The sequence below is a fragment of the Chelonia mydas genome, chromosome 12 (genome assembly GCF_015237465.2).
Source record: "Chelonia mydas isolate rCheMyd1 chromosome 12, rCheMyd1.pri.v2, whole genome shotgun sequence".
Taxonomy (NCBI): domain Eukaryota; kingdom Metazoa; phylum Chordata; order Testudines; family Cheloniidae; genus Chelonia; species Chelonia mydas.
Genome location: NC_051252.2, coordinates 19,110,679 through 19,129,906, shown reverse-complemented (window position 1 = coordinate 19,129,906; position 19,228 = coordinate 19,110,679).

The following is a 19,228-nucleotide window of genomic DNA, read 5'->3' as shown; positions in this document are numbered from 1 at the left end:
AATTCCTGGAGGAACTGTAGCCACCCTTCCTCATGAAAATACATACAATCTCTGTCCCACAAGGATACACAAACCGTTCATTTCATACAATGGACTCCAGATATATCAGACTTAATTCAATACGATCCAATCCAATCCAATGAGGTCTAACTCAGTTCAACAACACTTGTCCAGAACACCACAGGAAATTGCCACATCTGTCACAATCAGCACTTAACTTTATATGGGCACAAAAACTGAAAGTATTTGGTTCATGTTTACCTGCAATTATCCACAATCTGTAACAGTGTAGACACAGTAAATTGTGTTTGATTAACTCTCAACTTTTCTATGAAGTGCTTATATATAACCAGACTTGAGTATAATTTGCAAATATTATCCCACTTCTAGTCTATAAGGAATTTGTATGAGCACAAGATTGTGCAGCTTTCCCACTGATAAATTCAGTAGCACTGCAGAGCTTCCTACTATGCCAGCCATATTAAGCAGGTTTTTGTGGGATTTCATTTGGGATAAAAACCTGTGCTGGTTTAAGCTTCTTTTAGACTAAATCATAATTACAGATGTGAGAAGCTGAGAAGATTCACCTGGCAGGCAGGCTAACATTAGATGAAAAAAGCTTGCCAAGCACAGTCCCACTGGAGACTGTAACAAACCAGAGTTCTGACAGAAAATGATCTTTTGGAATTCAGCCAAACTCCCATTCTCCGTATCTCTGATGATTAAGGCTAGACTAAGGTCTGTTGGCTCAATGGCTTGCCTTTCACTCACTCCTTATTGTGAGCCTCTTGGGCTGGTGTTCAAACCTCTGAGCAGCTTGTGGCAGATTCCACAGGTAATCAAACTAGCCTGATTTCCTTCCCCAGGTCAAATCAATAATTGCAACAAATACATTCAACTTTGCAACACAACTGCAACAAACTGTGGGATCCTAGCTAATTATTGTTCCGCATATTTGTTTCTTTTAGCAAGCCACTCTAGTGAATATTGATTAACATGACTCCAGATGTGCTAGCTGCCAAATAAAGCCATGATGCTCCTCCTACGTGAAACATTAAATGTGGCACTTGCAGCAGTTGTCTATATTATGGTACGCACACACACTCTCTCTCTCTCTCCCTCTAAAAACACAATTCTAAAATCAATTGAGATTGTTTCAAAAATTCCACTGAGCTAGTATGGAGCTAATATGATCCCAATGTAACTCTAGAATTCAGTAGCCACAAGACCATTTCAAAATTTTTCCATTTGTAAATGCTAATTTCACAAAATCAACACTTTTTGCAAGAACATCTATTTCATTGAAATTTTCATGGGAAATTATCAAAATGTTTCATTTCCACTGTACTAGTTGTGTGGGAAATTTTAATACAAGGTTATAATTCAAATATTTATGGGGAAGCTCTTTATGATTTGATATGTGAAACATGAAAACTCAGTTTCAAGCATTTAACTATCTTTCAGATGAAAAATTGTTAAAGCTGATGTTCGCTACCAGAGTACTTGGATGAAAATTGACAGGTTTCAGAGTAGCAGCCGTGTTAGTCTGTATCCGCAAAAAGAACAGGAGTACTTGTGGCACCTTAGAGACTAACAAATTTATTAGAACATAAGCCTTCATGGGCTTCAGCCCGCTTCATTGGATTCATAGAATGGAACATATAGTAAGAAAATATATATATATATATATATACACACACACGTACAGAGAAGGTGGAAGTTGCCGTACAAACTGTAAGAGGCTAATTAATTAAGATGAGCAATTGCAAGTGTTCTGTTTGATTCAGATGTCAATGTATTGCATTCTATGTAATGCAAGATCAATATACTTTATGATCAAACAAACAATATTTTAAAAATATATACACTGGCACAAAATAGGAAAGCATTACATTAGGTTGGTCCTAAATGTTTCAATTCAGAAACTATGGCCGCAAAGCAAAAACTATTGGGCTAGAACCCTAGTGTGACAGAACAATACTCAGTGCAGCTGGCAGGGGGTAAGGGGACATAGATGACTTTTATTCAATTTTCTCCCCCTCCCATCCCCATACCTGGCAGCTGCTGGATCTGAACCATCCCCTTGGCACAAGTTAGAGCAGGTTATTATGGCCCAGGATGTAGGCAGTCTGGCCTAGTAGCCAGAGCAGGAGTCAGGTCTAGTAGGCAGAACTGGCATCCAGGTAGGGGAATGAAGCCAAGGGTCAGCACCAGAGTCAACTGTCAGTTACCAGAGCCAGGGATCAAGCCAGAGTCAGAATCAGGAATCAAAGCTAAGGGTCAGAGTGGAGGTCAGATGCCAAATGCTAGAGCCAAGGGTCAAGCCAGAGTCAGGGTCAGAAGTCGGAGGCTAGGTTGGAACCAGGACTGGTAACTGAGATTGGAAACAAGGTAATGGCAGGAGGACAGGCCAGGATCAAGCAAGGACCAGGAGCACAGTGCGAACAGGAGCGAAAGTTGGGGTTAGGCAGGAGCCAGAAGCGGAGAAGGAAAAAGGAACAGGGTTGGGCAATCCTCCAATCAGAGCTCCTATGGGTGGTGCCTTGGCTGGGGCTATAGCCCTAGTATCTTCTCAGCCAACCAGGTTTCAGTAGACATTGCGGAGAGGCCAGGATGTGGTGGCTTTCTGGGGACTCCCAGGCCTGGCTTCAAGAGCCAGGACATCACACAGTCTTAGGGCTCCTCTAAAGTTCACTGTTGGAGAATGGTGCCCAAGAGGCCATTCTCTGAACCAGAATTTCCAGAGTGCATTATACTCTGGTCCTGCTCTCTCCTGCCAAAGACTCAGCCTCAGAATGCCAAGTACAGCAGGAGAGGATGTCACGGGGCAAATGGTTACCATGTAACGATTAATATGTGGATTATGTGAAATGAAGTGGTAGTCTCAGTCCTGTTACTAATGAACCAGTGTGTACATATCATGCCTTTGTTGGCATCTTAGCCAAAGGCAACTTAGTAGATCTGGTCAGAAAAATTCTGACAAACATTTTCTCACTGGAAGCTGTTGATTTGTCAAAATAGAAACATTTAGCAGAGATGGTTTGACTTCTATGAAGCTCCAATGGAACCCTGCCTGCCAGGCAGATTTCAAAACCTGTCAGGGTTCCAGCCTGCCTGCTGGACTTCCTCAGCATTGGGGACCACAGCTTCCCCAGTCTGTGACTCCAAAGCAGTCCATTACGTGGACAGCTCAGAAAAGGGGCTCCACTGCCTTTCATACAGAATTTTGAAATTTTGGGTGGCAGGAGGAATGAAACCAAATTTCAAAACATTGAAATCCTCCATGAAAAAGAATTACCTTTCTCTGCACAGCCCTGTAAATAAATCTTTTACATCCTTAAAGTAGTTGCCTACAGGTCAAGGCTGGGGTACATTTTTGGGGTAGTGTGAGATAAGGGAGTGTGTGAGAAGTTGCCAGTCAATCATCCTCCATGAAGTCTAGTGTTCTATAACTTTTGGAAAAAATTGACATGTGATTCTAGGCTGGATTCATCAGTCTATCTTTCACTGAATTTAATTTTTCTAATAACCTTTAACTTAAAAGCTTGAACACTTTATATCAACGGATGTCACAAGTACATCTACTGTATATAATCTGTGTAAAAGTACAGGCAGTTCTATTTAATTTATATCATTTTTGTTTCATTGAAAGATTTAAACAGTGTCATAAGGTCCTATTAACTTAAGTGCTCTATAGTAAAGATTCACTTTATTGGGAATAATGGAGAAAGACTGCCTTTCACATAATAGTCAGTAGATAGTGCTTTGTGCACTCGAGTGACAGTCAAGCATACAGTCATGAGATGGCATTATATAATGGGCTATGATCTGCACATAATTACCTTTTATATATTTTAAAGGTATGTCTTTACCTGTCACACTCTGGGTTATATCTCTGCCTGGACGTAGTTAGTTTTATAATAGGATTTCTTTCTTACATGAGATAAAAATCAGATAAGCAGCATTTGCAGCCTAAGGTTATTTAACACATGTGCAGCCTACAGTTATTTATGGCAGTAACTGTCAAAATCTGGGTTCCAGTGGGTGGTCCTTAATTAAATTATTGAAAGATGTGTCATGTCACAATGGCAAACCAGAGCATTGCTAAAAGGGCCAGGCTTATTTGCATATCCCACCTAACCTTATTTTAGACCTTCTTCAGGGCAGAGACTGTCTTTGTGCTTGGAAGACACTCAAACATTTTGGGTCCTACCTCAGTCTAAATAAATGATAATAAAAATAGGCAAACCTCTAAAAGCTTAGAGTTTGGCTGTTTTACCAGACCTTATCTGAACCTCCTGAATATGCAGAATTGTGATGGAAATCTCACAAGCAAAGAATTTCTAGTGAGATTCCTGGTACTGTCTGTAGTATTTAATATACTCTGCGGAATCTGACCTGTAAGGAAGAATCTACAGCCCTTTTTTTTTTTTTTTTTTTTTGTATAACTGCATGAGCACTTGCATGAGTAACTCTGCTCATACTTCTGGAAATACTTATTTCACACTGGACATGCTCAGAGTCTTAACAGCATTCAGCATAGCCACTTTCACACTAGCATTACAAATCCTATTTGTACAGCTATGCACACGTTAGTTACATGATACCTATCCTTATATTTCCTGTTTCTAGTACGGCAATAAGTACTATTGGGGTCCAATCCAGTACTGAATCAAAATTTCCCATTTAGGTCAACTGAACTTCAGTGGGAGTTTTTGCCCAGACATGGAGTGCACAAGTCAGCTCTAAAGCAGTATTTTCGTGGTATTTTGGACTCAAGAAGGGCAGAAAATGAGGGTCAAGGATAAACTAAGTCAAATGTCAACTTTTAGGAAAAATTCATGTTGACTTTATTGTTGACCTGATCTTTCCAGAAGTAGCAGCTTCTAAAAGTGGTTCATCACTACGTGGAGTTTGGAATAGGATGAAAGGACATTTTTAGAGCTATGGTGTTGCTGGTATGAAGTTTGATTGAGAGGCACTAACTACCCAAATGAGGAACTCTTTAAGCCTCTTTATTTTAAATTTTTAACTTTGTATAATAAGGGAGGAAGCATGGTCCATGGACTAGGGGCACAAAATTAGGAGTCAGAAGACCTGGGCACTGTTCCTGGTTCTTGCACTGACCTGCCGGGTGACCTTCCTTGGGCAAGTCATTTCACCACTATGCTTCCACTTCTCCACCTGTAAATGGAGATTATGATACCAGCTTTGCTTTGAAAGGACTCTGAAATCTATTAAAGAATGCTATAATTTTTAGCATCGTCTATTTTATCCTAGAATTCTATAGTTATGTGGAGCTAATTCATGGCAGCATCTCAAAGAACTCAGTGAATTTGACTTCTCATCTTCTTTCTTTCTTGTACCCTCATTATCTTCATTATATTCCTAATACGTTAGTTATAATTGCTCTGTGGTGGCAGCAACAGTCACAGCGATCTAGCTGTTTGTACATTTGTGAATACAAAATCAGGATAATTAAAACTACACCTTGGTGAATATGCTACCAGGAACATTTCAGTTAGGGGAAAAATTACTCAGCATTTGGGCTGAATTATTTTCCCCTATCAAGTTGCTATTCATATTTAATTCTGTACTATTCTACTCAGCAGATGCCACTGCATTTCACTATGAAAGTACCTTTGCAAAATATCTGAAGGAAGGTTAATATTAGAGCCAGATCTTCAGCTCATGTGAGGTAACCTGGCTGCACTGAAGTCAATGGAGCTACACCAATTTATGCCTTCTGAGGACATTTTAAAAGAGAAAATATCTTATCTTGGGGTTTTGTGCTGCCACACATCAGTGTAGGATTTGAGTGCTTTCCACATAAAATAGATTAAAGAGGAATATACTCTACCATATTGTTTCAGAAATCCATAGAGGTGTTCAGGATCAAGGAAACTAGTAGTCATAAATAGGATTAGTGGTACAATTCTTATTTCTCTAGAAAAACACGTTTTTATTTAAACCAGGCAAAAAGTCAAGCATCATCCCTCAATGGAATGTAAAAAATGTAAAGGAACAGAATGCTGGATGCTTTTATGTCGATGCTCAAAAACTATGCTAAATCACTCCTTAGAAAAATGATTTGGTGTTTTTTCACTCAATCACTTATTTAATTATGAATAAAGTGCACAGTGCTAGAGCTGTGAAAAGCACAAATACACTTGGAGGCCTTAAAGGGTAAATACAATTATGCATTGTAATGAAACCTAGCAAAGATCTTTTCAGCCAATGGTTCAAAGCACTCAGATATGCTTTTGGAGAAGCATAAACAATGCAAAAACCTATAATTGCAATGTCAGTCATGGTGTCCATACAGAATACCAAGTACAAAATCATATCTTACTTGATTTATTTCCAGAGCTCTTTGGCAAAATAAAAAACAACAAAGCTAACTGCAGGAGCACAGTGTCCTCTACTGGGGAAACTGACTTTGATTTCTTACCTGAACATAAAAGAAACCCTGTGACTCTCAGAACCAAAACTGAACTAGACCAATCAATCATTGTTACAAAAATCCCATTTTTCACAACACACATAAAAATAGTCGGAGACAGAACACCATCCTAGAGATATTGCTTCAGTGACTTTAACATTTCCTACTTGATTAATGGCTCAATAGCCATTACTTATATAATTCACCATAAGTGATCTTAAAATGCTTTACTTTCTCATGCACACTGTCATTATTGAAAAGAGATGATTGAACCATTTGTCAAAGCTAACTAAAAAAGCTCTAAGCAACAAATGTCCTTAATCATTTTTTATCGCAATTCAGCTATAATATGTGCCATCTGTAATTTCAGAATGGAACTAGGACTGCAGCATAAGTCAATAGCTCCATTTGATTACTGGATGTTATCAATTCAGCTGCAGGTCTAAAGAGGCTTCAGCTTGTTCTGTGGAAAAAACAAACAAGGAATTTCATACCAATAGCTAAGGAACTAAAATGTGTACATAAAAGTCTCCCATTTTAAAACAGAGACAGCCAAACTGCAATACAGAAAAAAGGATTCCACAACATACACAACTGAGTGATACAGTACAATAACATAAGCATTGCCTCTTCAATATTAAAGGAAAATATAGTATGTTTCAGATAAAATGAAGTAACCAAATGGAAGATCGAAAATGACAAAGAAAACAATAGATGCTTTAAGTTTAATTTCACAGATGACAAAAATGGCTTTTTATGTCTAAAGAATCCAGAGTCACACCCTACAGCAAATGTGAATGTTAAAATATAAGCAGTAGGAAATACCTCTTTTCAACAATGTCTTATGTACACACAATTATCCTACTAGATCTAAGCCATATGATGTATGGACTAAATTTTACTTTCAGTTAACCAGTGTAAATCTGGGATAACTCCACACTAGTCAATGGAGCTACTCCATATTTACACTCGAGTAACTTGGAGCAGATGTATAAATTTACATTAAATAACTTCTTAACTTGAGTTTATATAAAGAAAAGTAACTGTCCAAATGAAAAATACTGCACTTTTATAATTTACCTGTTCATTTTATTTATATTGTATTACATTTCAATAAGAATTTTGGATTAAATAATACCCAGGGTCCTGTTAAAATGGCTGTAAATAAAGTAGAAATATTGACTATTGATGTGGAGCCAAAAATCTCCATTAATTTGTACCCCTTCAAAATCCAAAAGTACAGCCACAAAGTTGGATGGGGACCTGGAGTGAAAACCCATAAGCCCCATTCTGAGAGAAACATTGACAAGATAGTAAAAATTGCTTGTACCTCTTTGTAATGCCATTGAAGTCATCAGGATGTAAACCATCACAATGTAAATCAGTGAAGAATTTGGCCTTTTGTGCACCAATTATACCTCAAACTGGTGCTATTTGTGGTAAATTAAAAGACATGAATTCTCTCCCTTTTTATGGGCATTCCCTGTTTAAAATCTGAAGAACATGAACAGTCAGTCACTTGCCAGATTTGATCTGACATTTGAGAGATATAACGCACTTTCAATATTATAAGCAAATGCAGCAAGATGGTGAAACATCACAAGAACTTTCCACTCTGGAAAGCTCAATCTCATGGTAAACTTTGGGAGAATGCATCTTCCTGACAAAATATAGTCTACACTTGTCCTTCCAGTTTGCAAAAGTTTTTGTTTTTTAACTGACTTTTGTTAATTCAGGTGGGTGCGGTAATATCTTTTATTGGACCAACTTCTTTGAGTTGGTGAGAGGGAAGGAGCTCTTCTTCAGGTGTGGGAAAGGTCACAGAAAAATACAAGGTGGAACTGATTGTAAGGCAGCTTTCTGGTTAAGTGCTTTTAACCAACAGTCTCTATGATGGAAAGATTATATGAAGAATTAAATTTCATTGAGCAAATTTTCCACTTCCCCAAATGTAATTTTAAATATGTTTTCAATAATATTCTGTTAAAATCATCTGGACAGATTCAAAGAGTTGTCATGTTTTAGTTTTGACAGAGGTACTACATCCTCTACTCTTGTTTCAAGATCCATTTGAGATAAAATAGGAGAAAGGTATACAATTGCTAATTCTCTAGTTCCATAATGACAGGTTATTATGCTCAAATAAATTGGTTAGTCTCTAAGGTGCCACAAGTACTCCTTTTCTAGTTCCATAAGACTCCATGTGGCCAAACAACATTATACTATCGGACTTTTGGCTGCATGGGTCTTTGTTTTTCATTTCCCCTGTCACAGTGATTTGGCAGGCTTTGTTCAACATCTGGCAGAGCCGCTGTGTCATACATCACTAGTCAAAGTGTTCTCTCGGATTATTTATTCTCTTCACAATAGAAACCTTCTTACACTGGGTCTGCCTGACATCAATGAATTTGGACAAATAATCATATTTGTACAATGTATTGAAGCTGGAGTTTCACATTTGTTCTCAGTCTAGATAGGTTATAGCTGACTATTTCTCTGCATGTAAATCTGGACAATGAAATACTGAAGTCCACAAAATCAAAATAACCTCATTATCAATGCTGTGCAACCCTGTGCAAACCCTCCTTAGAGATTTGTTTACGGTCTACGTTCTCTAAACTCAAACCACCGATAAACCTACCCTACTACCCAGAAACTTATTAAGGTAACCTGGCACTTAAGTCACAACTAAATCCCATTACATTCCCTTAGGTAGGTGCATAAGGAGAATTTCAGCACAGGGGAAACAAACCCAAGCTTGCAAACTTGAGTGATTTAAAGCTAAAGACACATTGAGTTATCTAGAGACACATTTGGCTTGATCTTCAGAGGTGCAAAAAGCCCATGATGCTACTAAGTTCAATGGAAGCTGCAGGTGCTCAGTACCTCTGAAATTCAGCCACTTTAACATGTGTCTGTGTGGGAGTCAAAATGGGAGGAGGGCCAAGTGGCCACAGTAGGACTCACCAAAGAACAAGTCTTGGGACGGCGAGGAAAAATCTCTTTAATCAGAGTAATAATCCAACAACAGATCAAGGGCTTGTCTACACAGTAGGGCAATGTGGATGGGGGTGGAGGGGGTGATTTCTAAAGCGCACTGAAGTTCTGTGCATCAGCTGGCCCAGTGGACCCTGCTGGTGCTCAAAAAAGTTGCCTATTGCACTTTAAAGTAGTGCTGTTTCAAGCAGCACGATGCTAACGCACACCAGCAGGGTCTCCAGGGCCCACTGAACACATTGCACTCATGGGGGTTAGGGCTACATCTACACTACCAGCTAGAGGTGTGATTGTCCGGCTCGTGTACGCATACTCGCGCTAGCTGTCACTGAGCTAGCACCAGTAGAAATCGAGCGTAACCACGGTAACACAGGTAGTGGCAGCGGGGCTGCAGTGATGGCCGAGCTGTGCCAAATCAATACCCCCCAGCTTCAGGCAGGTTTGTAGGGGACACAGCTCCCTCCTGTCGCCGCCGCTGCTGCCATCTGTGCTACCGCAGCTATGCTGTAATTCAGACCAGTGTTTGCGCAACAAGATCCAGCGTGAGTTTGTGTGCATGAGCCAGGGAATCACAACCCTGGGCTCGCAGCCTAGACTTCACCTTAGAACTCACCCCCCCACAGTCCACAGGACCCCACCATGTAGACCAGCCCTTACATGGGCATGGAGTGAGATCATTCCAGAGGGACCACATGACACACCCTCTCTGGGCCATGCCCAGACCTTCCCTTTCCTTCAGGGAGGCATGGAGAGCCTCTCCCGTTCATAAGGCTCTCAAGCAGTTTGTGAACTCAAATCAGAAGGGATAAAGCAGAGAGTAGCCAGTGCCTAGGCTTTCTCTTACCTCAGGGAAACCTGGACCAGCCTTCACCAAGCAGATGAACAGGCTGTAAAATCTGAGTCCTTCAGGGAAGCCCCACTGCTCCTTCTTTCTCTTCTGGACACAGGCTCCTGAGTTCTTAACGCCCCCTAGATCCAGTTTTTTCCAGACAGTTGAAAACAAATAATCTCTTCTGTCTGGGCACCCAGCCTCTAAAGGCCACTTCCGCCCTTTCTGTACTGTTCTCCTCTAGCTGGTGAGTCTCCCACTCAGGCTTGTCATTTCTGATAGGTGGGATGAGTCAATGGGCCAACAATGAACCCCTTTCTGCACTGGCCCACAGTGGCATTTGGACCCCTACGTTGTCCCATGTGCCTGTTGAGAGTTCTCTGAGACAGGGGCTGTCTTTTCACTGAGTAATTGTACAGCACGTAGCACAATGGGGGCCTGGTCACCAAGTGGGGCCCCTAGGTGCTATTGCACTATTGTAATTTCAAAAACCTCTCTTTTATTGGCAATGTACTGAATGACCCTCTTAGCCTGGCAAAGGGAATATTCAGCAGAGATTTCTGAAGTGGATGAAATTTTCATCATTTCATTTGCAGTTCATCATTTTAGTAATTACACGAGGCACGAAGGTTATGGACAACTGCTGAATGGCAAAGAGATGGAAATGTTTTGTATCTGAAAGTTTATTCCAGTGTGAAAGGAGTTATATTCCTGTATATTCCCACATCAGCAGGATTCTCCCACCCTCTGTCTCCCTGATGTACAGGGCTCTGGGATACCATGAAAATGCAATTAAATGCAGGGAAAATATACATCAACTATATTCCACTGACCACACCATTTATATTTTTCTTGCCTTTCTTTTCTTTTTCTATTCTACTCCTCTGGCCCTCTATTTTGCTTTGTATTAGGCAAGCACCTATTGCATTTTGGGAACTAGTGCTATTTCAGCAATAAATAATGAACAGATAACTTTAATCTTCTCTTCACATTCTCTGTCTAGATAGTCCCTTCTTTCCATCTACCCCTCTTTGGTTGCCTTTTACTTCCTCTGAAGAGGTACACTGCTCTCTCTTTTTATGAATTTTGCCAGATGGACGCAGTCTCTCATTTCCGTCCTCCATAGTCATTTTTCCTGCATCATGCAGGGAGGCAGAACTTTTCTTGTCATGCTGGTTTAGTGCATTATGGCATGTAATAACCTGTGGCACCAGTATCTTTCTCCTGCTTCTAAATTTCACATGTGAAAATGGCCATTTGGCAGAAATTTCATAAAGCAACATTTCTGCATCTACAAATGTGGATAAAAATTATATTTTTGCATGAAATTCTGTGAATATGTTTTTAGAATCATAGAATATCAGGGTTGGAAGGGACCTCAGGAGGTTATCTAGTTCAACCCCCAGCTCAAAGCAGGACCAATCCCCATCTCAATTATCCCAGCCAGGACTTTGTCAAGCCTGACCTTGAAAACCTCTAAGGAAGGAGATTCCACCACCTTCCTAGGTAACCCATTCCAGTGCTTCACCACCCTCCTAGTGAAATCCCATCCTCTCTCTCAGCTCCAGGGCAGTCACCTGGCACAAACACACCAAAAGCCATGAATAAGGTGCTGAAATACACCTGGAAATGTGGGCTATTCATGTCGAATATTTATGGACCTATGTATTCATCACTTCCAATGAAATCTATTTTGCTCACAGTAGGACTACAAGGTCAGATTACAGAATCATAGAAGATTAGGGTTGAAAGAGACCTCAGGAGGTCATCTAGTCCAACCCCCTGCTCAAAGCACGACCAACCCCAACTAAATCATTCCAGCCAGGGCTTTGTCAAGCTGGGCCTTAAAAACCTCTAAGGATGGAGATTCCACCACCTCCCTAAGTAACCCATTCCAGTCCCTCACCACCCTCCTAGTGAAATAGTTTTTCCTAATATCCAACCAAGACCCCCCAACACTGCAACCTGAGACCATTGCTCCTTGTTCTGTCATCTGCCACCCCTGAGAACAGCCAAGCTCCATTCTCTTTGGAAGCCCTCTTCAGGTAGTTGAAGGCTGCTATCAAATCCCCCCTCACTCTTCTATTCTGCAGACTAAATAAGCCCAGTTCCCTCAGCCTCTCCTCATAAATCATGTGCCCCAGCCCCCAATCATTTTTGTTGCCTTCCGCTGGACTCTTTCCAGTTTGTCCACACCCTTTCTGTAGTGGAGGGTCCAAAATCGAAGGCAATACTCCAGATGTGGCCTCACATAGAGGGGAATAATCACTTCCCTCAATCTGCTGGCAATGCTTCTACTAACGCAGACAAATATGCCATTTGCCTTCTTGGCAACAAGAGCCCACTGTTGACTCACATCCAGCTTCTCATCCACTGTAATCCCCAGGTCCTTATCCCCAGAACTGCCGCTTAGCCAGTCAGTCCCCAGCCTGTAGCAGTGCATGGGATTCTTCCATCCCAAATGCAGAGCTCCCCCTCCCCTTCAAAAATCATAACTAACACTTGAAAGGGATCTGAGCTGCAAATTTCAGACCTACATCCAAGCACCATTAAAGTCCAGGCATATTTGTATCTGGTGTTGTAGTTTAGGCCTATCTTGGTTTAGAAAGAGCAGAGAAGTATATATGGGTGTGTAACTGTTCAGAATACACAGGTTTTCTGAAGGTGGTATGCGTCTATTCAAGAGTCTTATTAATAGCTAAAGTGCAGTTACTTATTAAATAAGAAATACCTTTCTGCTAAATTTTTGACTCTGGTTATCTGAAAAATAATAGTTTCATAAGAGAAAAGGAGGTAGCCCTTTAGCACTGGCAGATCCAATGTTCCTGATGCTAAATGCTAATGTACATTGCTTTAGTGTATAGCATTGGGAAATCACAGCACCAAAGCAGTCTCTTTCTATGAAAAGTGTGAATGATGAATGAGCCTGAGTGATGGTTGTGTCTGCACAGTGAGCCTGAGAGAGCAGACTGCACACTTTCAAAACACCAGCATAAAAATTGTGTGTTGGCAGCACTGAGACAAAGGCGAAGAACACAATTTACAGCAACAAGAGGTTGAAGGAGTGAGGTGCAGCACAGCAAACACTTTATTATGTGCCCTCTATCAGCAGTGCATAGTAAATGGCACAGTGAATGAAAGCATCTAAATGTCCTTCTCAGGGTGGTGAAGTTTTGTCAGATCAATCCCTCCTCTGAACAGTGCTTGAAGCCTGAAGCTATTCAAAACTAAAACCCTTTAGGAAACTTTAATGCGCCTGGGATTGGAGATAACACCTCTTCACTGTCCAACTTTTTGAGTCTAATCATCAATTATTTTGGTAATTAACTGATCTTTAAATATTCATGTTAAATAGGCCCAATGGCCTGTGATGGGATGTTAGATGGGGTAGGATCTGAGTTACTACAGAAAATTCTTTCCTGGGTATCTGGCTGGTGAATCTTGCCCATATGCTCAGGGTTTAGCTGATTGCCATATTTGGGCTCAGGAAGGAATTTTCCTCCAGGACAGATTGGAAGAGGCCCTGGAGGTTTTTTGCCTTCCTATGTAGCATGGGGCACGGGTCACTTGCTGGAGGATTCTCTGCTCTTTGAAGTCTTTAAACCATGATTTGAGGACTTCAATAGCTCAGACATAGGGGTGAGGTTTTTCGCAGGAGTGGATGGGTGAGATTCTGTGGCCTGCGTTGTGCAGGAGGTCAGACTAGATGACCATAATGGTCCCTTCTGACCTTAGTATCTATGAATTACTTTTGCTTAGATTATTGGCTCATATTCCCAGCTTATGCATTGCCCAGATAATTCAATAATACCTAATACATACCAGTATGAATACCATACAAGTGCTGTAGTCCTCCCCACCTCTGTGCCGCCAACCAGGAGGTTATAGGTCTCTTCCCTCCAACATTGGGACACTGGCACCTTCAGCTCCAGCGTTCCAGTTCTGGGAGGTCACCTCACACCTGGGTCCACACCTTCCAGCACTGGAAGGGCCTGACCTGGTGAGAACCCCTCACCCCAAAAGCATTGGCACCAAAGGTAGGAGACATGACAAATTACTAAAACATTGTTAGATGCTCAGTTTTTAAGCGGCTGGTGCTGGGCACCGGAGGACTGGTGCAGCACTGTGCTTCATTGACATAGTGTAGTTCAACAGGCAGTAACAAGGGGAGGAGATACCTGCCACTCTCTTCATAGTTTTCCAGTTAGGGAGGGTCCCTCATCTGAATTCCTCTTGTATGAGGATCCTTCAGCCTCCACCCAAGAAGCTATATGGAGCCAAGGGAGGAGAGCCAAAAGGAGCAGAAGGCGGAAAGAAGTAGCTCAGAACAGACTGAGTGGGGCTAAAGATCTGGCCCCAAACATTTTAATTAAGCTGGAGTGACTTGAAATTATACACTCCTTTTTTCCATCTGGGTATGAAAGTCATTAAGATGCCATTCTCCATGTTATTTATAGTCACTCTCTGCATGAGATCCAGCCAAGACATGGGTAATATTTTATGTTACTCAGCATGGCTATGAATGGAAAACATAAGGACGCTGCACAACATTATTCATATCCTAGGAATAGGGTGGTTTTCTGTTGCTGGGTTGTGGGGTTTGGAGGGGAGGGGAAGGCAATTTGCACAGCTAATTTGCCTGCACTACATGATAATTAAAGAGAACATTTTAAGGCTCTGGTATAATTCAAAAGATGGTTAGTGTCCTTACCAGGCCAGGTGGGGGTCAGTCTTTGCTAGACACTTCTAATTCACAGAAGCATTAAAGTATTTTATGTCACGTTTAGCTAGTTAATGCCTAACAGAGATGTGCAGAAAGGCTATGCTAGCCTTTAATGGTATGTTTAACAAAGCAGGTAATGGATACAATGGGATTTCACTGCATTTCATTTTAAACAAGCTAAGAGCGCTGATGAAAAACCCCCACACTGAGGAGCTCTTACATAATCTAGATCTCCAAATATATTGGAACTTTTTATACAAATCTAGATTGCCATCTGACATCCCTTCATTTAATGCTTTAGTTTTTGCTGGTCACAGATACTGTTCTCCCATGAAACCAAGAAGTCATACTGATAATTTTCATGTGGTTTAAGCTTGCATGTTTCAAGTACTACAATTTTAGTCATGATTCTGAAGGTCTGGCTAGCTGCACATTTGGATTATGCTTTGAAACTGTTCATCTTATGGAGTGTTCTTTCTTCACAGCATATGCTTTATGGCTGCTACCTCTTCAGGTTTTTTATCTGCTTACTGTTCCTATGTATCAGTAAACCAGATTTCCTGGTCGGTACTTCACAGAGACACACAGACAGCTCATTCAGAAATCCCTTACGTAGATCTGAGTAAAAGTATAGATATATATTATATGAATTACTTTGACATATGAAAGAGTTAACTTTTGGGTCTTGAAGGACTCTTCCAAGTATCCACAATGTCAGGTATGCTGCTGTAGGATGTATACAAAATGTGACACATTTTTCTATATGTTATTTTCCTGGGCAATACTACTATATCTGGCGGTGTCATTCAGGCTGATAAATGGACTAAGGCTGCAGAAGAGGAAGCCACAGATCAGGATTATATTCCAAATGATTTGCAATTCAGTAAGCAATACACCCAAACAGCTACAGGGCTTGGAGTGACCTACTGGACCAATCATTTACTGACTGGTGATGTTGGGGTTTTCTTTACCTAATCTAAAGCTCCAGCCCCCATCTAGGAAACAAGGACTGAGAGCAAAGAGTAAGCCACCATTCCTCAGCTTCCTTCAGTGGGAGCTGCTTTGGTAACTAGGCCAATGACCTCTCATCATCCCAGCACAGCTGCCTGTGAAAATATAAGGGATACTATTCCTTTATGGTAGTAGCTGTTGGTAAACATTAAACCTTTTAGTCCTTTTCTTTCTGTATATTTGATTCATTGAGATATCAACTATTCTTTAGAACCTTTTATTAACAAAGAGTATGTTGAATTCTAAGGCCCAGAATACTGGTTCTTGACCTGTACGTAAGTAACCCTATTCAGGGATTCTATGCATTAAACTGTATCTACTAATCCGTGGCATCACATCTATTAAAAAATTCCAGATATTGTTGGAAACCATCCTCTTAACATACATTGCTTACATAAGCATATATAAACCTGGGAACCTGATTGTTAAAGCAGATGTTTCCTATCAGGGAATCAACAGGGAAGAATGATTATGGGGAAAAAAGACTCAATATTATCTTGAAGATATTGTTAGTTCTTTCAGCTGGAAAATGTATAAGAAAAATTGGGGCCAGAGGCCTGCAGCTGGCTGACTGATTAGCCTTACCTGCTACACCTGGGAAAAGAGCAGGAACTTGATTGATCCTTTATAAAAGAGGGCAGCAGGAGGAGCAGAGTTTCAAATTCTTTAAAACCCAATACTACAGGCCTCCCCCTGAGCTCACTTCCCCCTACTCCTCCACTCTGTTGCTTGCTTGCTCGCTCACTCACTGACTGTCCCCTCTGCCCCTGTTCCCCCCTCTCCCAGGACTCACATGCCACCTGCAGAGCCAGGCTGGGAGCTGACTTGGAACCTGCTTGCCTGCCCATGAGACAATCCCGACTGAGAAGCGGCTGATGTGAGTTGATGACTCAGCCCCCCCCCCCTCCCCCACACACACACAATGGTCCCTCCCAGTCCCTGTGCCCTGCGTCAGGCTGGCAGTCACGTTTGCAGGAAGTGACCCCCTTCTGGCAGCCCAGCAGGCAGTAACCGGACTTTTGGTGTCTAGTCAGTACTTCTGACTGGACACCCTACAGGTCCCGTTTCAATTGGACTTTCCAGTCAAAATCCAGGGACCTGGCAACCCTAACTGCGGGAGATAGAAATACCCTATAGAAAGCTGAGGGGCTGTGTTCCCAATTGCCCCAGGGAGTAAGCTGGCTCAGCAACAGCAAAACTTGGTCCAGTAGAAGGTGGGCACTATAAGACAGGCCCTAATCCTTTACACCGCTGCATAGGAAAGAGGCTTGGAGCAGTCTTCATTTGTTAGCCCCAGCTTCCTACCCACAGCAGCAGGACTGGACTTTCACCACTAAACATGCCACTCCAAATATTTACATGTACAGTACAACTGGATGTGCAAAATAAAAAATAGCAATGTGTATTGGATAGGGGCACTGGACTGCAAGTCAGGAAACCTGGGTTTGATTCTTGGATCTGTCACTTGCCTGCTGTTTGCAGTGTTGTCATACCCATGTAGGTCCCAGGATAGGAGAGAGACAAGGCGAGTGTGGTAACATCTCTTATTGGCCCAAACTTCTGTTTGTGAAAGAGACAAGCTTTCAAGCTCCACGTCACTAACTTTCTGGGCTTCATTTTTTTACATTTGTAAAATGTGAGATATTCTACTGCCCTCTTTTCTAAAATGCTTTCAAATCTTTGCCTGAAAAATGCTATATAACAGCTAAGTACTGTATTATCATTCTATGCATTCAATTGAATGCCTAATTTGCAAACACAATTGTCACACTTGTTTGCACATTGGGCAATCATATGTGCATAAGTTCATTTATGCAAGCAATTACCCAATTGGTTTGTGCAGTATCAGTCAACATTTCCCCCAAAGTTTTTCAAATCTAGCCGTAGATGAAGTCCAATACCCCAAAAAACAATCACCTTGTAAATAATATAGTGAACCATATTGGAGAAACATCTTACATTTGATTTTGATGCATCATATAAGCAGCCATTTTATAGATATAGCACCATAACAATGATGTAAATTTGAAGTAAGTGCATATATTAAAAAAAGCCAACAAGATTTAAAGATTATTCTGTGGAAGAACAAAATAACCAAATATTGTTTGAGCTTCCAATTATTTCTTTTTCTGATCTGAGAGACCTAATGAAAAAATATCCCAAGTAAGTACATGGAATACTTTTGCTCTGAATTAGATATCAAATTAAAAAGGGGGGAATATATATAATGTTATTTTGATGTTAAATGGCCAGTACCAAGTGTCCCAAGTAATTATACCTGGGCCAATCCACTTAATCTGAGTGTTTATCACCACTGTACCTAAGACATCATAGGAAAAGCTTAAATATAGTAAGAACTCATACCAGTGGAGTAGATCTAGTTCTCCCTCTTTAAAAAGCTATTTCACAGAGTAACATATAACCAAGTAGGCATGCTAATTTGCAAAAAAGAGCAAAACTAATATGAATCTTTTGATATATTTTAACAATTTGGATAGATTGCTATATGAAAGACATAGTCCATAGGCATAGACATAATAGTCATGCAATAATTATGAAAAGAATTAATATTTTATGCGAAAAACATCCAATCCAAAGAACAATGCTGCCTCTATTCCACTAACCTTCCACTGTGTTTGTGTGTGCTCTCTTATAAGATGTACATTATTTATATTACTAGCAAATCCATTCATGCCAATTCCCATCAATTATACACCAGCGCTTATATCTGATTGATATTAATAGAATAATAGCAATGTAGGGCTGGAAGGGACTTTGAGAAGTCATCTAGTCCAGCCCCTGTGCTAAAGCAGGACTAAATATATCTAGACCATCCCTGACAGGTGTTTGTCAAACCTGTTCTTAAAAATAACCTTCAATGATGGGGATTCCACAGCCTCCCTTGGAAGCCTGTTCCAGAGCTTAACTATCCTTATAGTTGGAAAATTTGCCCTAATATCTAACCGACATCTCCCTTGCTGCAGATTAAGCCCATTACTGCTTGTCATAGCTTCAGTGGATATGGAGAACAATTGATCACAGTTTTCCTTACAACAGCCCATAGCATATTTGAAGACTGTTTATCAGGTCCCCTCCCTCATTCTTGTTTTCCCAAGACTGAGCATGACCAGTTTTTTTTAACCTTTCCACATAGGTCAGGTTTTGTAAACGTTTTATTATTTGTTTTATTATTTATTATTATCTCTCCAATTTATCCATGTCTTTC